The sequence below is a fragment of the Heterocephalus glaber genome, unplaced genomic scaffold (assembly GCF_053883595.1).
Source record: "Heterocephalus glaber isolate CG9 unplaced genomic scaffold, H.glaber_assembly_v1.0 deba00001497, whole genome shotgun sequence".
NCBI classification, from domain to species: domain Eukaryota; kingdom Metazoa; phylum Chordata; class Mammalia; order Rodentia; family Bathyergidae; genus Heterocephalus; species Heterocephalus glaber.
This window is the reverse complement of record NW_028258320.1, coordinates 61,588,352-61,608,023: the sequence shown is the minus strand read 5'-3', so window position 1 is coordinate 61,608,023 and position 19,672 is coordinate 61,588,352. Positions and strand designations below refer to the sequence as shown.

The 19,672-nt window shown below is 41.3% G+C and overlaps 2 long non-coding RNA genes across 5 annotated transcripts in view; one reads left to right on the top strand and one right to left on the bottom strand.

Moving 5' to 3' along the window:
- The window catches only part of LOC147825718 (uncharacterized), a 94,535-nt gene that overhangs the window by 18,458 nt on the left and 56,405 nt on the right, over positions 1-19,672 (top strand). The gene's annotated exons all lie outside the window — the stretch shown is intronic.
- Positions 5,857-19,531, bottom strand: LOC110347811 (uncharacterized). 4 transcript variants are annotated; one of them, XR_015440440.1, is made up of 4 exons: positions 19,088-19,502; positions 12,232-12,275; positions 8,336-8,699; positions 5,857-6,164 (listed from the first exon to the last, which is right to left on the bottom strand). It is a non-coding gene; the product is annotated as an uncharacterized LOC110347811 (long non-coding RNA). The 4 variants fall into 4 exon arrangements; XR_002392654.2 differs by having other exon boundaries at positions 5,857-6,236; positions 8,336-12,275; positions 19,088-19,531; XR_015440438.1 differs by having other exon boundaries at positions 8,336-12,275; positions 19,088-19,530.

The window sequence follows — 19,672 nt, the reverse complement described above, 5'->3', positions numbered from 1 at the left end:
ACTTCTCACACACACACAAAAAAGATATCTGTTGGTGGACTTCTCAAAATGTGTGACTAGGACAACAGAAATTTCTGACAAGTCAAGTACAGGTGATTAAAGCTTGCAGTGTAAATCAGTTAACATCTGTAATTTTCCTTGTTCTCCAATGCTATTAGTTATTTGAAGGGTAAAAAAGGATGTTTTACTTAATTTTTTTGAATCTTACTAGGTACCCGTAGCTTAACTTAATGATTTGTATAAGTGATAGTAATTGCTGGGACTACAGTTGAGTATTATTAGCTATAAAATGAACATAGTTACATGTCCAACAGAACTAGCAAGGGACAGAAATGCAGTTGTATCCAAGAGAAAATAATTACAGCAATAATCAGTGTAATTCATGATAATGGCTGAATTGAATTTCACACCATAGCTCCAAGCACTTACATTTAATGAATGTAGTTTGTGCTTGTTTACTAAAAAGGTTTTTAGCAGAAAATCGATAATGTAACTTCAGTGTTTCTAATTGCAAATGCAATTATTTTTTTTAAAGTAGTGGTTCAATAAGGATTTTGTAGAGAAAATTGAGGCATGTGAGTGCTGCAAATGCTGGTGCTTTAATTAGTCTACCTGTACATTAGTGCCATGGTGCCTTAATATCTATTTATTACAACATATTGATTAAAATGGATTTGTATTCAATTTTAAGGCTAGCTAATGTAATGGACATTGAAACTTTTCTGGAAGCATTGGCTGGGATTACAACATGCCACTGGGTAATGAGGCTTTCTACAAGAGGTGATTTCAGAACTCATCTGACAAAGCTGGTGGTGGGACTAAGGCAGGCAGGGATAGAGCACGCACAGCCTCTGTAGGGCTATTGGCAGGGCCACCTGTCCTGTAACTCAGGAGTGGGAGGGGGTTCACAGTCTTACAGATTCCTGCTTACTTAGGATTGCTGTGTGAATCTTTTCAAGCCTGTCATGTGCCTGAGGTGGCCACGTGGAGTCCTTGAAACCCTCCGATGGATTTTGAGTATGGATTTCCACAGCTACTAGTTAGCTTGACCACTTAATGGGAAGAAGCCTAGGGAATATGCCTGAGTTCTCAGCCTATGAATAAATTGGTTGACTCTGTTTAGGTCTGGTGTTCTAGGTCCACACTGTTGTAAAATGGATCAGCATTCTTAACCGAACAGCAATTCTTTCTCAGAACTAACCCTGGGCCTAACTTTCTCTTTTCCCTTGTTTAAGACATCACTGTCACCATCAGGCCACTATCACCACCATCATCATTGTCACTTTCCTCTTCCTTGATGTCTTATCTCCATGGCCTATGGTTTTTATAGGAGCATTATGCCCACAAAAGAGTAAAGATTATCTCTTGAGAAGCTGAAAATTCCTCCTAACTACATGCATTGGTCAGGGATTTCTTTTTGTTTTTTTTGGTTTTTTTTGGTACCGGGGATCGAACTCGGGTCCTTGCACTTTCAAGGCAGGCGGTGGAACCACTGAGCTAAATCCCTGGCTGGGCAGGGATTTCTAACTTTGCTTTGATCATATCCTGGAGTTGCTAGCTCAAAATCACATCAATTTTGAACTTGAGTTACATATGACAAGGAGCAGAATTGTATATTTATAACCAACACAGACATACTGTTGAAATCCAAAGGGGTTGTAAGTCCTGACTCACATAATCTTGCTAAGGGTCTCTGTGAGAAGCAGGTTTACCTAGAAACCTGAGCTCCAACAGGGTCTTCTATCATAGTTGCATTAAACATGAGCTACTGGCAGAGGGCCGACTGAGTTTCTGGGTTGTCATGACCAGGCCTGGGGTGCCTGCTTTCCTCCCACCACCTCCAGGCAGCTTTTCATAAGAAAGAAAGGCCTGTGGGCCCTCCCTCTTCTGGCTTTCCTGTGACATTTCAGAAAAGAGTCCACTTGATGTATACTTTCTGCATGTGCTACAGATGCTAGATGCATCTCATGGATTATCTACTTTTACAACTCTTTGAGCCAGACAGTACTGTTACTTCTATTTTCCAGACAAGGACAGTGGGTTGGAAAGTCAGTGGAAGAGCTGGAGTTCCAAGTGCTTCCCCATTTACCTCACTGGCTCCCTGGGGTCTGTCCAAGGTTCAACACCACCTACTATTTATTATTAGGTTGTGCCATCAGATGTGTATTTTTCTCACTTCTGAGCTAAAAGTGTGCTTTCTCTCTATCCCCTGGCCTCCTCTACTCCTGGTACGTTGTCCAATTACTATTAGAGAAGGGCATGCAGGTGAATCTGACTTGACCATGTCTCTCTTTGCACAGGGGGGATGCTGTTTCCCACAGCCAAGTGGGTCCATGCTCCATCTCCCTAGAGTTTGGAGGGTGAGGCACCTGACCTGAAAGCCTGCACACAGGGCCATCTCTGTGTGTTGAGAAGTGCTGGCACCTGCTTGACAGCCATGTGTGTAACTTTCATCTTCACAGGTGCCACTCAGGTAGTAAGGGGGATGGAGCCCAGGTGCTGAGCTGAGAAGGGGTCAAGTCCCACCCATCCCTGAGCTGAGTGCTCTCTTGGGAGTTCTTCTTCTTGACCTTTGATTTGCACATCTGCAAAGTGGAGCTAATTATCCCTGTCCCGACTTCCTCCTCAGGTGAGACCTTTGATTCTTCCTGTTTTGGAAAATCTGAGGTGATGGACTAGGGCAGGGCATTCATCTAATTAAGGAGGAAAAGATAATAGCCAGAGGATGAATTGGGCTCCTGGTATCTGGTTTGGTCCAGTCCATAGGCAAACAGCCCGTAACGCCCCCATCCTTTGCCACCCCCAATCCTTTGCTAGCTAGACTCCTTAATCCATGAATTAGAAAGCTCTTGCTTGGCCTATCCTTCTTCATCTTTTTGGCACACAGTATAGGTATATACAATATGGCTCCATGGAGCCAACCAGGAGTCCCTGCCTGGCGGAATGATCTCTCTGCCAGGCTGAAAAAGACAGACAGCCTATTTGACCAACAAATGTATAGAAAATAGCGGCTGGTAAGTAGCAATTACATAATAATCTTGTCCAAAGAAAATGCGGACTCAAATTAAGATGATTTCACCAGGAAAACATTAAGGTATACAAAGAGTTCTTAATAAATAGAAATAAATAGTACAGGGTTTGCGCCATGGTTATTTTCGATGGTTATCTGCCCTTGCCGCTGCTGCTCGGGCTGCATTTTCCGCAAGGCTCAGTGCGGCATTTTGCTCTACAAAAACAACTAGCTCCTTTCCAGCCAATGATTACTTGTAATTATGCTTTCCCCTGCTATTATTCTAATAGACCTGTCATGTTGCTCGGAGGACTCTGGCGTTTGGAATATACAACAGCTTTTATGGATGGACTGCTGGAACACTTAATATAGCTCTATTTTTGAATTATCAAGTTCTATCCTTTTGAAGTCTGTGTTAGTGGAACTCCTATTTATGAGATGTGCTGTGTTTAAAGGTTTGCTATTGATGAAGAGGTCCAACAGAGCCTTTATCGTAAGTACAGCAGCATTCTCCCTGAGAGATAAATAGCCGTGCTAAAAGGTATGGTGTGTACCTAGGCTGCAAATTACTAGCCAAGTACCTCGTAACAGTATACTTCAAAAATACCTTTATGCTTCTTGTTTGTTCTCTTTTCCATAGAGATGAATGACATTTCTTAAAACAGAGAGGGGAGGAAGCATGCTGGCCATCGTTGGTCATCATCATTAATTAGGCTGGAGGACACATTTGTTCTGGCACAGGGTGTCTGTCTGAAGACAGATGCACAAACATAGCTCACATCCACTGTGCTTTCTGTTTTGGGATTGGCTTTGCTTTAGGTTCCTTTAACTGAAAGGTAGACTTGGCTGAATCTAAGCCCTTCTGGAAGGGAAAGGAGGGTTTACGAAAATGGGTCAGCCAGGCAGTGGTGTCTTTTTGGGGAAGGGAGGCTGAGAAAACTGCTGGGGGCTGAGCAAGGACCTAGAGCTTCAGGCAGTGGTGGGTACAGTGGGCAGTGGTACTGTGTGTCTGGCAGACTGGGAGGCAGCTCCAGTGATCGTAGAAGGGGGTGGCTTGGTACAGAAGTTGCCATCCACTGTGGTTCTCAAAGGTCTGTATTTCTGGGGACTTGGATGATCACTAGCTCGAATTGAAGTTTCCTTTAGCACCTCCACCAAATAGCTTGTTTGTAGGCCCAAAGGTTGGAGGTCCTTGAGACTGGAGTAAGTGGACAATGCAGTCACTTCTTTTGGCCCTGGGTAGCCATCATGTGAAAAGCTACATTGTGTAGTTGGTGCATACAGGGACTTAAGGGGAATATGTGCTCTGGCCCCTTGGTATTGTGCAGAAATTCACTTGAGAAACTCCAAGCACCTAGCAAGGGTCCTGGAAGCAGACCTAATTCTCTAAAAGCCAACATGGAAAACATAGAGAGGGGCCCACGAGCAGATTTTGACCATGTGGCAAGAATTCCCATCTATTCCCTGAAGAAAGCAGGCTATTGCTCCAGAATGTTTGCCTGTTGTTTTTCATTTGGAACCTTTATGCATCAGAACCCTGACTACACACTCCCTGTCTAATTCATCTTCACCCATATATTTTACCATTACTGATAGCCTTCCCCTTAAGCTTGTCTATTTACTAGCTGGTATGACAGATGACAGCGACTCTGAGCCATGTTAGATGGCATTTGTATGGCTCTGGTGCCAGAAGCATTCTAAGCGCTGGTGTTGCATATTTATTGATCTCCATATTCCCAATAATCGGATGCCCGTCACATTTGACAACATTATGTGGAGAGGTCAGCTAGATGGGGCTAATGAAACTGTTTCCAAGATGGATGTTGTTTTCCACAACATTACCCTTGCAAATAGCTGTCAGTGGGGGGATTTCACTGTTGGACCAGGCATTTGAGAACCTCCTCCCTTTTTTTTTTAATAGTTGACATTAACATTAAACAAAACCTGAAGCTATTGAATCTTAGTATTTATATACGATAGAAAACATGGATGCCCTGGCATCTTTCCAAATGAAAATCTTATTAACAGACCTGGTGCTTGTGGCAAAGTCCTCAGCAATTGCAGATTGGCTTGGCTGTCTAAAATGCTTGACAGATTAGCCTGAGATGATGTGAAGGACCAAATGGAAAAGGGTAAAGTCTGGAGGATTAAACCAGCAAATAGAGAGGCTTGCTGCAGACCAGAGGCAGGCAGTACTTTCTGTTTGTTTTCTGCGCTACTGTGAGCAGTCAGCACAAAATGCACTGAGGTTCAGGTAAAGGAAAAAAAGGATTTACAAAGAGGATCCGATTTGATGAAGTGCTGCACATGAATTAATGACTCTGGAAATGCATTGAGGGCAGTAATGAAAATATTACAGATCTCCTATATCTTACGTGGATCCAGAGCTTTTCAAAAGTCTTGCAAAGGGCATTTAGAAACTCCTCACTGTCTGTCCTATGTTGGACAGTAACCCTGAAGAGTCTTTCCAAGGAATGCCTCCTGGTTATGTTCCAGGTGGCTACTTAGTCTGCCAAAATTCATTGGGTAGTTGTAAGCACTTATATGCCCTTGTGTTTTTTCCTTTTGCGTATCTTGGATAATTTTGAGTTCTTTAAGAAAAAGATAGTAAATACTTAGTTTGAAATGCAATATTTTACAAAAGCACGTACATGTAGTGGACTCCTTCATAGAAGTGCTCCTCTTCCAACTCTGCCTTCGAGCAGACACACACAGGGATCTATAATGGAGTTAATAATCCTTGACTACTGGCTCATCCAGAACTTTCTCAACAATGAATTCATTTATCCAGTGCTAGCATTTAGGAACATTAATTCACCACATTGCTTATAGTCAGAAAGATAGAATAACTTCTCGACTTGTTTATTTTGTACTTGTTGAAGAAAGGATAGCAGAAAACTGCTGATTAACTATTGAGCCTTTTTCATTTGTGATTTTCAGTACGTCTTTCTGTGACATCCCTTTTCAGGTTATGCCTTTTGGATTGTATGGAATGAAGAGGCAGAAAAGAATTGTTGAGTTCAAGAGCAGTGAAGTTTAGTGCTCGGCAGATGTTTACTTTCTTTTCAGATGGAGAACTTGTTTCTTCTTCATCCCTCTCCTGCGCTCTCCTAGAATATATACCATCAAGAAAGTGTATTCTCTTTGATGAATTCTTTAAAGTAATAAGGGAAACAAAGTCAGACAAAGACAGCTTCAGGTGAGGTAGAGTGGTGCAACATACTGCCTACAATTTAAGAGATAAAATTCTCATTAAAGAAAAACATCCTAACCAAAAAAAAAAAAAAAGAAAAACATCCTCAAAAAGTAATATATGAGAGATGCAAGTTACAGCTACCCTAGGTAGCTTTAATTTAGGCTTGAGCAAATTACATGGATAGTAGTTGCTATAGTAACTAGTAGACAATATGGCATTTATGTTGCTATTGAGATATCTTGTAGTTTACTAAAATAAGGGATGGGGGCTTCCAGGAGCATATGAACACTGTACAGAGGGAACAATTCTCGTAAACATTTTACTTTTTCCATTTTAGTGTTTTTTTATAATGGAATGAGTATCTACAATTATATACAGCCCGTGGGTTGGTTTGTTGTTGTTATTAATATTTTTTCCCAAATGAGATGTCCCTTTCAAAATCTGGTCCCTGTGGCACAGCTGAGGATACCATGGATGCCAGATTGGCTGGTTTCCAGGAGGAGACTTCCATGTTTCCTATACTTGCTGTGCAGTGTGCATCAATGTGGGCCTGTTGAAATCAGACTCAAAGACCAAGACAGCTGGAGAATTCAGAGCAGGAAAGATGCTGTCAGAGGTTGTGATTTTATGCACTTGGGAATATTTGGTAATTAGCATACTTTTGAAAAGCATTTGAGATCCCTTTTGGAAACCGTTAAGTTGTTTCAAAGAGAACTTGTGCTCAAATGCATTGTTTCACATGTGAGGTTCTAAGAAGGCAGTGGAGAACATGCAAAGTAGGCAGTTGTCATTTTTGCCTTGAGATTTTGGCAGGTAGACCCAGGTAACTCAGGCCCTATTTTGGGTTTTAGAGCCCAGCAGCGAATTCCATAACAGATTACCCAGTGGTCTATCTGGTTTTTCACAACTACAGATCACCAATTCTAAATTTGGTTTGGGCAGACTCAGCATGTTTTCAGTCCCTTCAAATTCTTAAAGCAAAGCAGATTTATACTAATTTAATTTAACAATTCATGTCAATCAGGACTTCTTGCACTTGGGATGGAAAGGGGAATTCTTAAGAAGAGGAAATGTAGAGGTAGGGCCCCAGGATCCCTAAATCAGTGATGGCAAATCTTTTAGAAACTGAGTGCCCAAACTGCAACCCCAAACCCACTTATTTATCACAAAATGCCAACCCCGCAATTAAACCTGAATGGTTGGCTGCTGGGGCGATGTTGGGGTGACTTGGCTTACATGCCAAAAGAGAGGGCTCTGTGTGCCCACTGCAGCACACATGCCACAGATTTACCACCACTGCCCTAAATGATGGGAATCATGGAAACAAAGTGGGGATGCACTGAGATGTCTTGAGTCTGCACATGTTCTGGACTTGTACTCTTAGCACAACTTCACATGCAGTTTCCTCTCCACAAAGCAACATGAAATAGAAGACTAAGCATAACCTTTGATGCTAAACCTGAGTTCTAGTCCCAGTCCTGCTATTTCCTAGGATTGTGGCCTGGGGAGGGTAAGCGGTCCAGTAATCCTTCTCCTTTGTAGAATTCATCTAATAAGGCCCACCTGGTTAGTTGGGACTTGTGTTAATCAGCTTCCTATCACTATAAAGCAAATGGGAGGTAATCAACTTATAAAGAGAGGTTTATTTTGGCTCACAGCTTTGGAGGATCCAGACCATAATTGATTGGCCCTGTTGCTTCTTGGCCTGAGGCAAGATAGCACATTATGGTGGGACAAAATTTCTCACCTTATGGCCAAGAAGCAAAAGAGACAGAGGGATAGAGAAAGGACCTGGGGTCTCACAATTGCCTCTGAGTGCATGCCTCAATAATCTAAAGACCTCCCACTAGGCCCCACCTCTCAAAGATTCTGCCATCTCCCAATAACACTAAGCTGTGGTACAAGCAATTATTATTAATTAATTATACTGGGGATTGACCCAAGACCTTGCACTGAGCTCTACCCCCAGCCCTTTTTATTATTTATTTATTTATTTCTGAGATAGAGTCTTGCTAAGTTGCTCAGGCTGACAACTGCCTCAGCCTGCCACATAGATGGGATTACATGTATGTGCCACTGTGCCCAGAAGGAACAAGATTTTAACACCTGGACCTGTGGGGAACACTTACCCAAACCATAGAAGTCCTGTGAGCAAGAGAGTGCTGGGATGCTCAGATTCCAGATCTGGGCTGTGAATTCCACCTCTCAAGAGCTGTTCTTTATCCCTACTCCCACTCTGGCCAGTCTGGCTGTCAGTATCATTGGGCTTGTTAGCCTCAGAGGACCCTATTGTTTCTCATACTCTATGGTTATAAGGCATACTCTTTTCCAGTTTTCTAAACACTGCATCTTTGCTTTAATAAATGTGTGCAAAGACCTCTCCTGTCTTCATAATCAAACACAAATTCTTCTTTTTCTGAATTTAAAAAGCTGCTCAAATGAAAGTTTGATTTGAAACGAAGTCATGTATCTATCCAGGTATGGCTTCTGGAGCTGGAAAGAACAGAAGAAATCATCAGTTTGAGCACTTTGCTCCAGGCTGAAAATGGATTTTAATTTCTATTTTATAAATGAAGCAATTGAATTTTCCCCCAGAGTCCAGGTGACCATGCTATCTCATGACCTTCAGTAATTTGGAGGCATCTATTTCTATGCATTTATATTCCCAGAATTTGCAAGAGGGAGGAAGTTCCAAGGGAAAATGTTTAAAGGGTGAATGAGTCCAGTGAATCTTTACTCAATTACTGTCAAAACAAACACTGTCACCAAGAAATGGATGTTGGGCCAGGAACCTTCAGGAGTTGCAGAGGGAGGAGGAGAAGGTTCACTGAAAAAGAACAGCATCTGGTCTCCTGACTGGATTCTAATCCATCTCCTAAGCCCTCAGTGCCTGAGATACTTCAGCATCTCACCGTGTGGAATTCATTAGACTGTGGAGGAAGTTGAGTAAGAATCAATTTTTTGTCTAGCTCCAGAAATTCTTTGGAGTAATAATGTCAAAATGATTATCTCATCTGTTGAAATTGGCTGGAAAATATCAGAATTTCTCTGGATATTTATGAGATTACTATGTACCAGCAGGTCTGTACATGTGAATGTGACTACACAGATGCCCGGAGAATGTATAGGCAGCCAAGTACATTTATTTTTACAGAGGGTAATTATTACAGTCTCTCCTCCCAGAAATGAGCCTTTTGTTTTATGTTTTCAATGAGAACTTTGAAATATTAAGATATTTTACTGCCTTAATGTTCTGAATTGTTTGCCTCTCCATATTGCAATCTAAAACTCATTAACAGTTGAACAATTTAATCAGAATGAATCAAATTGTGAAATGGATACACAGGCAGTTCACATAGCCATAAAGCATGGCTGAAACTTTTCTGAACAGCTTAATAAAACTTAGAAGGCAGCAAGAAATAAATGATTAGCCTAGACAGTATCAGGGTAAACAGAACCTGGAGCCATGAACTTGGTAATTGTTCTCCCTCACTCAGCACATTTGCCAAGTCTTGGTCTTAATTCATGAGATGGACCCACGGTTATAGGATTTAAGCTGGCAGTTTTTCTGTAAGATTTTTCTCTTAATAGTGGGCATGATCAGGGAAGCAAAGAAAAAGTATGCACATTAGGCCTGACCTCAGTTCTGGGAGTATTCTTCAATTAAAAATACATCCCAGTTTTGGAAGAAGGATTCAGTTTCAAGAGTGATCTTTTCATTTATTTAAAAATATTATTTATCCCAGAATTTTCTCTGTAGAGGCAGTTAAATATGTTTTGTGAAAGTAAGCTTTCATTTCATTTGGGTTGTACCCACATCCAGTACAGTAGTACATCCATTCCCGGACACTTTTGTTTGTGAACAATTTGGTTCACAAGCAGAAGCATTTGGAAAATTTTGTTTTTGTCTGCAAACTCTATGAGTAATGTGACAAACATGACTGCAGTCACCTTTCCCAACAAACATAAACGTGGCCATCTTTTCCAAAATCGTGGAACAAATAGTTTGTGATCCGAGGTGCCACTGAACTCCAAATGTGTGACGGAGCCAGTGTTATCATGCATCTGAATTCAAGGCCACCAGTAGGTGACCAACTTGACCTATATTGCCCCAGATTGTCTGTGTTAACACAGAAAGCCCTGTGTCCTTGGAACCCACGGACTCTCAGGCAAAGGGGATTGGTTTCCTGAGATAAAGTCCCATGTTCCAGAGACTTCCTGGCCTCAGGGCCTGAAATCATTCTCTCTCCCAACATAAGTTTTGCTTACAACCTCCTAGGTAGATGGTTGTCCAGAATTATTATGTGCTTTTGTTCACAGTACCATCTCCCCTTCCTGCTTCTTTTTCTGAGGATGAATTGAAGCATCTATTCAGTCCTCCAGCACAGGTCTGGATATTTGAGCCTTTCCCATTTCTATGTGGCCAGTGAGAACTTGTAAAACAACAATATAGTCTACAATCTTAATACTATAGCTTCAAATGGTACCTCCTAAACCATATGTCTTTGTTGTTTTTATAATCTGCACCAGCAAACACCATCTACACCTGCTCTGCACAGAACTTGGTGGCTCCAAAGTGGAAAACTCTTGATCCGTGATTCAGGGACATCTCATGGCCCACGGCCAATGAAGAACCATCAGAGCAAGGGCCAGCTCAGTTCCTCATAAATTATTGCTGCCCTTGTGGAATGTTTCTAGTTCAAAGTCAAGTTGATTATTGTGTAACAGTTTACATATGGAATAATTCCTTCTTAGATCCTTTACTTGAGATTCTCATCTACTTGGGTTTACTTCTGATGCTTTTTCTAACATCCTACATTGGATTAATCAAGATTTGGAAGTTGTATGTGTTATTTCTGCTTGTTTAGTGGCTACCCTTCACATTTAACGTCCTTAAATTACATGTAACATGTTTATATTAACAAAAACTTGTTTCTTAATCCTTCTAAACAATATGAAGTCAATAGAACATTACATATCAGTCAGCAGTTACACTTGTTATTACTATTAATACTATTACTGTTTTATTATGATAGAGTATTTTGTAGCATATGCCAGATATTAAGTCTTTTCACATAGAAATACTGTAGCTAAAAATAATTTTCTTCCTCTTCAATATAACCAGTATGCCATTAACAGTAAACAAAATTAAACGAAAGTAAAACAAATGCTCTCCTATCCCTCTATATTTAAATTTCCCCAGCTGCCTCAAAAATTTGTTTTGTAGATGGTTGGTCTGCATAAGTAGCTGAACAAATATCAGATTTGATATTTTATTAAATACTTCCCACCCCTGTGTTCCCATTTAAAAAATCCACTTGTATCTTAAAGAAAATGTGAAATGTTCCATAGTCTGAGTTTTGCTAGTTGTTTCTAGCTGATGTGCCACAATTTGTCCTCTTATTCCATAAGATAAACCAGTGTTTGAATCCAGTGACTATTTTACATTCAGGACTTTTAGGGTAAGACAACTTTGGAGAGGTGATTATGTATTGGTTGCACTACTTTGAGAGGCACAGAAGTGTCTTGTTTCCATTTTTATTGATTGATCAGGGTTTGGGTGATACTAGCTGACCCCCCCCCATTATGTAGTCAAAATCCTCACTTAATATTTTATTTTAGTGTGGTAAAATATGCATATATGTAAATATGCATGTTAAATATAAATAAAAGTGGTTAAAATTTACCATTTAAACCATCACAAAGTATATAGCTAGTGTCTTTAAATATTTTCACAATGTTGCACAACCATCACCACCATCCATTGCTAGGTCTTTTCATTGTCCCTATGGTTTGCATGTATTTCCTCCAAAATTTAAGTATTGTCAATGTGGTAGTGTTAAGAGGTGATTCTCCTCCTTCACAAGTGGGATTAAGGCTTCACTCAGTGTGAGGCTCACTTGCCCTTCCAGCCTCTGCCCTATGGGATGCTCATGACCAGTGGATTGTCATCTCAGGGCTCCTTCCTCCACTCATGAAGATGGAGCCAAAATGTGCCATCTTGGAAGCAGAGAGTGGTCCTCACCAGACACCAAACCTCTGTTGTCTTTATCTTGGATGCCTCAGTGTCTAGAAGTGTGAAAAGATAAATAAATACTGTTCTTTATTTTTTCAAGACAAGGTCTCACTGTGTAGTTCAGGTTGGCCTTGAACTCACTATGTAGCCCAGGCTGGCTTTGAACTCTTGGTGATCCTTTTGCCTCAGCCTCTTGAGTACTGGGATTACAGGGATGTACCACCATTTCTGGCCTAAATTACTATTCTTTACAAATTACCCACTCTCTGGTGTTTTGTTACAGTAGCATACATAGATAAAGACCATACCCACTGAATCTCTGCACCCACTGAACATTACCTTCCCATTCTCCCATGTTCCTAGACCCTGTAAACCCCCAATTCACTTTCTGTCTCTAAGAATTTGAGTAATCCAGGTACTCCATATGGGTGGAATCATACAGAATTTATTCTTTTCTTTTTTCTTTTTTTTTTGGTACTGGGGATGGAACTCTGCAACTTGTACTTGTGAGGCAGGCGGCAGAACCAATGTGCTAAATCCCTGGCCCTAGAATTTATTCTTTTCTGACTAGGTTATTTCACTTAGCATAATGTCTTTAGGATTTATCCACGTTTCTGTTTAAGACATTACTTATTCCTGAATAATAGTCCACTACATGTACATGCTACATTTTCTTTATCTGTTGATGGGCACATGGGTTGCATCTACCTTTCGGCTACTGTGAATGATGTTGCTATTAACATGGATGTACTCAATGCTTTTATCATTCATTGATGACATTTCTCTAGATCCATTATTTTATTATGAGTTACAAAATGATTTTTAAATATTTTCTATTATTATTATTATTTTTCTATTATTATTATTATTATTATTTTTATTCTAATGTTTTCAGAATAATGCATCGATGCATTTGTATTCTACAAAGGTGACCCAATAGTTTGTTTTTTTGTTTTGTTTTATTTTTGTGTTTTGAGACATGGTCTTGCCGTGCAGTTCAGACTGGACTTGAACTCACTATGTAGCTCAGGCTACAAACTCATGGCAATCCTCCTGCCTCAGTCTCTTGAATGCTGAGATTACAGGCATGCACCACCATGTGTGACGCAAACATTTTTTTTAGCCGATTTTTTTCATAGCTTTTCATGTTGTTTGCTGTGTCCTTTGTCACAACGCTAGCAGCCTTTTATCACCCCTTTGTTTTCTGGAACTAAACGATATCCCAGATTATTGTTGTACATTTTCTACCCATCCTTGAAATCATCCAGTTTTCCAAATAGACATGGTTTCTTTGGAACCAGGTACTTAGAGACTACAATCTGGGCATGTGGTATGCTCATTACCAGCAGATTGTCATTTTTTCTAGGCTTTGCAGTAGAGCTAAAGTGTGTTATTTTTAAGAAGAGAAATAATCATGAAGTCATACTGATATTTTAAATTCAAATTTGGAATCAATGCATTTAGTTGTTTGATTCTCTGTGCTATCTGTTATGATGATTTTCTTTCTAAAACAGGACTCAGTAAGTAGTTTAGGCTGGCCTTGAACTCCTGGCGATCCTGTTAACTCAGCCTCCTGTGCCACCACACCTGGCTTTCTTTTGATGACAGTCTTGATTCTGTTAGATTAACACAATTGTTTATTTTATTCTAGACTATTGTTTGTGGCTTCATAGTTAACAGTAGCTATGTTTATATGATAAATAAATACGAACACTGTTAAAGGTTTTTTTCCCTGTTCTTTTTGTCCTTAGGTTATCTCCCATTAGGGATATGCAATTTTTGCACTGTTTTGTCAATTGAAGTAACTGACACTAAGTTTCTTTGTGTGTCTGTGCCACCAACTCGATACACAGTTATGTCCATTTGCTTTAGTGTGTTTTCAAGCTTCAGGATTTTTTTCTTAAAAAAATTCTTTCAACTATGAAACTGTACTAAAAAAAAAGACAAAAACTTTAAATATACAATAGGGACAGCCTCAGAGGTCTTGTTTCCATCTTTCCCTCCTCTAGTTTGTTTCTTTCTCCTCTATGTAATCATTTTCATTAGCTTTTAGTTTATCTTTTCATTATTTCCTTTTGGAAACAGAAAACACATGCACACATACTGTCTTTTCTTAGACAAAAGACAGCATACTTTTTGGTATGCCTGGTACTCTTGTGATACTATTCTAAATGCTGGGCATTTTGATTATTTGTACCATTTGGCTATTTTAATCAATACTGAAACGGATGACTTTGTGATTATATGGCTTTGCATTTTTGTTAATATATCTTTGCGACAGAGTTTTAGAAATGGGATTGCTGAGTTAAGGGATGATGCAGATAGATTCGTCAGATGGTACTGAATCCTGGCCACACGCTTGTCCCATTTGTACCTGGCTCCAGCAGTGCCCTCTTTCCCACGCACCATTACCAGTAGAGAGTACTGTAGCACCACCTCAGCTACTGGGACAGTCCAACAGTAATTGTTTTGTTTTTAGATTCTTGTACCTCGTGGACTGTCCAGATTTGGATTCCTCACCTCTGTGTGCTTGGGGTTTTGATTGCTTGGAGGACTGGGGGATTTTTTTCCCCCTCCACTCCTTGAGCCTCAAGGATAGTTCTTTGCTCCTTCTCAAAGTGGGAATTTTCCAGCCACACTTTGATGGGGGAAGTAGCCTTTTGGGGCTCCTGTATTCTGTTGTTTCAGTGGGGCATTCCTTCTTGGTGAAGGCTGACGCCTTCCTCATCATTGCATTCTGCCCTAGGCCCTGCGCTGTGAGGTTGTGTGTGGATGCAGTGCCCTACTGGGCCCCACACTATCTCCTTTCCTTTTTGCCACTCTGGTTTTGAGTGCCCCCTTCAACTCTGGCACCTAGAGATTTCCCGTTACAGTCTGTCTGTTGGGGGTTACATTATACCCAATGTTTCTATGAGAAATAAGAGGAGGGGGTTCTTCAGAATTTTAGATCTTCTTGTTGCTGGAAGAAGCATGATCCAGATTTACAATAGTTATGCCAAAAGGGGAAAATAGAATGGGAATTGGGAATGATTATTTGCTATGCAAGTTTCCCTTAAAGGAGGACTTCGCCTGGAGTGTTGAAACAAATTTTATCTTTAACCGAAAGTGAATGTGTAAGTATTGCCCCAAATAGTGTATCTCTGTTTTGTGGCAGAGTCTCTGTCTTTGTCGTTAGGAGTTGGTGCTGTGGGCACACACATTTCCTCATTGCAGGCCTGAGGGGAGAAAAGTCAATCACTACATCCTTTTGGTCTCATCTCATGGTTGAGACTGCAAACAAGCTGCAAAACAAACTGTAGGAGATAGGCCTCTGGGAGAAATACATCACAAAGAGAAAGGAAAGGGGGATTATCCCTAATGGGATAATTAGGAAAATCCTTTTGTCAATACTGTTTAATTTCCTTTCATATTCCTAGTTGTCCTATTAACCATGTAATCAGTACCTTCTGATAATTTCAAATACGACCTAGAATTGACCTATCCCCCCTCAAAGTGCAGTGGGCCTTTGGTTTTCTTTTCTAAAACCCCGGATACTTCTAAACACTGGACTCCGTTAGCTGTGGTTTTGTGCCAGAAATCCCTTTAGATTGGCATTAGCCCAAATGGTGGAGAATGGTATATAATGCTGAGGTTTGCTAGGGCACGAGATGAGCTTGGCTGAGCCTCGGCTGCTAACAAGCCTGGCAGGACACCAATGACTGAGTTTATAAACAGAGAACAGGTTTTGGTGTTGCCCGTGGCTGTTGTGTCCTCCTTAACGTCTGTCAGTGTATCCCTGTTAGGTTTTGAAGAAGGGTGTTTGGAAACCACTCCTAGCCCAGAGAACTCCTCATTGGTCTTCCTTTCTCTGATTTATCCCAGTTGTAAAACATCCTAAATGAATAGGCCAAAATAGAAATTCAAAGTTTTCTAAACAGAGACCTGTCAGATTACTCCCCTGCTTCACACTTTTGGGTAAGTCCCCAAGACTAATTTCCTAGCCTGGTGCTGAGGCCTCTTCCATCTCAAGTTCAAGCTCAGCCTGAGCAATTTAGTGAACCAGTGAGACTCTATCTAAAAAAAAAAAAAAAAAAAAAGAAGCTCAGGGATGCTGAGGATGTAGCTCAGTGTGAAGGTTCTAGGTTCGATACCCCAGTAGTGAGGAAAAATAAAAAGGAGGAAAGGAAAGATTTGTCCCTTCTACCTAACTGTTGAGCTGTGACATTGTCTCTTGTCTTCTGTTGTCCTCGGTCTTGGACTCACAGCATCGACTCCCCTGTTTCCAGGCCTTTGGACTCAGAATGAAACTAAACTATGTTCCTGGCTTTCCTGGGTTTCCAGCTTTTGAAAACTTGAGAGGGCAGTTTGAGGGACTTTTCATTCTCCATAAGCCAACCCTCAGAATGATTCCCTTTCTTCATATATTCTATTAGCTCTGTTTCTCTTAGTAAACCTGAGTGCATCTGCCTAGTAAATGCCTACCTACTGCTCAGGAGTCATTGCCCCAGCTCCCAGAGCATGTCCTCTGTGTCTCTGCTTCTGAACATTTGGCGTGTTCAATTGTAAACATTCTTCAATTTCTGGCTGGTGTGCATGTCTGAGGAGGACCTGGCCTGCTCAGAGGACATCGATGGCAACAAGAATGAATACAAGAATAAATTCAGGCAGGGTGTTTTCAGTTAAATACCCTTTGACTGGAGGAAGTTGGAGCAGATGATCTCATTACCTTCCCTTCCCAGGCTGGTTGTGTGAGGAAATGAGGCAGATTTTACCCTGATATCAGCAGTCCATTGCCCTTACTCTGGCCTACCATGCCATGAAGATGAGGCTAGTTCCCAGGATAAAAGTATCAGAGGGCAGAGACTGGAGCCTCTCAGTGCTCCATGAGGGTAACTGTTCCTATCAGAGATGCTGAGTGAATTGATGAATGGATCATTGTGAGAATGTGAAGGGATTTCAGATAATCCATTACTATGATGGAAAAAAAAAACAACCTACGGGAACACAGGGAAGGACTTCAGGACCTATCTGAAAGTGATGGGCAATACAGGATCCCTCTAGTCAAAGAAAGAAGGTAAACTGAGCTTTGTATGCAAAAGAGACAATGGTAGGCTAAATATAAAGAGGAATGAAGTTAAGGATCCTGGGCTTGGCTACATTGTGAACTTTTATATACTTGCCCATCTATCTATCAATTCATTTATATGTCCATTAAACCATTTATTTGTCTACCCAGTCATCCATCTATCTTTCCATCAACTCACCAGTCTCTCCCTCTATTCAAATTTCCACCTACCTACCAACTATTTATCCATCCATCCTTACCAAATATCCACAGAACACTAGGGATTAGAAACCCAAACATGTCTCTACCTCCATGGAATTTGATATATAATGGGTAGAATGTCATATAAACAATTATTGTGTAATAAGAGAATGACTTCAGAGGATGTACTATCCACCTTGCAGCGAGTGAAAGCACTTAAATTTGTGTGGCTTCAGAAAGGCTCCCCAAAGGATGTTTGGATCCAGACCTGAGCAAAGAGGAGGGGTTCAGGGCCTTGGGTCTCAAATTCTGCCTCACCTGTGCGAAGTAAGCATGGGGCCAAATGACATCCAATGAAAAGTTCTAAGTGGCAGGTACAGATTTCATATTGAGCCAGTCAGTAGGCCTGGGGCTCCCCATTTTTGAGAGGCTCCTGGATGCTGCCCAAGAACTGGCCATTGTCCACCAGTAGTTAAAGGACCCCCTCTGTTACTTGTTTCTTGGGACAAAGCTAGAAGTGGGCTTTCTGGGCTGTTCAGGGCCCAGGGCCCATTGTCTGTAGTGTGACAGGAACCCCATGAATTTTAATAGCCTCCATTCAGAATGATTAAAACCTTAATGAAATTTAATTATCTTGATGTTAAGTGTTTTGTGTTAAGTTATTGCATTCTGACCACTCATTGTTTGAGGCAAGCTCAGGGCAGCTCACCCTACCTCTACCTTAATGGAAAGGAAAGTTGAATATATTTAAATGAAATTTCCCCCAAAGTAATTGCCTTCAATGAAACACCAAGTAGGCGTCAGGATTGAATTTATAAATTGGCCTGGCTGCAGATGAGAGCTACCATATTTGGCACGGTTCTCATTAATCCAGGGTCTCCAGAAGGAGCCATGTGAAAAGTTCAGACTGTAAGTGACAGGTGTTTATGGTTTGCAATTGCATTAAACAGCCTCTTAAATGCAGGTTAAAGGCTTCTGTGAAATATGGAATATACCTTAAAACGTGGCCAAAATTTTTGCCATTTTGGACTTTGCATTACTTACCTACAGAATTAGTAGAGTTTTCGGTTAATCAACTGTCAGTGTAAATTGCAGTCGAGTGAAATGCTTATAAATACCGCTAAGCACAGTTTGCTTTGGCCTGTTGCTTTTTTTTTTTCTTCCCTCCTCCCTTCCTTTTTCTTCCCCTGGGCCTTCTGAAGGCCTTCAGCTGATGGAGAGCCTTTAATTTCACATTTTGGCCCCCACCGCAGGTGATAAACAAAGGTTTCCCCGCTGCTCTGGCTGGGGTCAGTTATCCGGCCTCCAGTCAATCCCACTGCCCGTAATTACACACAAAAGGTGCCTGAGATCCGCAGCTAATTTTCGGCCTCTGTTTAGCAGAATTTAATAGCAGGTATTACTGCTGCCGCGGTAATTAAGGACCTTTGTCAATAAGACGGAATGGATGGCCACACTTGGTTGTAATCAGTGGGCTCTCGAGAGCCAGAGGAGTGAAAAAGGAGAGAAGCAATCCATTTTGTGAATAACGCCGCCCTCCTCGGCCTCCCCTCCCTCCCAGATCCGGCGATGGAATAATAATTCCCCAGGCAATGAAAGTACAGGAATAAAAGTACTTACCCTCCAGCCGGTGATTTTTTTTTTGACTTTTTATTTACTCTACTGAGCTTTCTTATTTGCTCCGGGCTGCATTTGATGAAGTATTGTTTAAACAGCACAGAGCAAAATGGATGTAGGGAGGTGGGGAGAGGAGGAGGAGGAATTTTAACCAGGTGGTGAGGAGGCGCCCTCCTTTAAGGTGGACGGCTGCTCGTTCGGTTTATCAATTATTTCTGTCGGATACAAAAAAAAAAAAATGACAAAACCAAGTGGCTTCATGAAAAGGTGGAGGGTGTCATTTTGTGCCGTCTCTGAACATAGTCATTCAGCTCTAAATGGGTCGCCTGTAACAAGCGAGAAGTGAACTTGGGGGAGCGCTGTCACCCTCCCGCCTCCTCCCTAATGCACCTCTCAATGGCCCCGGGAGGGGGCGGCGTGGGAGGGGAGGGGCAGGGGCTGGCGGCCACAATTCAAAGACACCGTCAAGGTGTGTGCCCCTCTCGGTAATTGGAGAGGAAGCTGCCTTCCCTCGCCGATTCCCGGCCTTTTTACTGGCTTTAACAAGCATGATGCTTTTAATAGTGCTTTGAGTACCATCTCTTTATA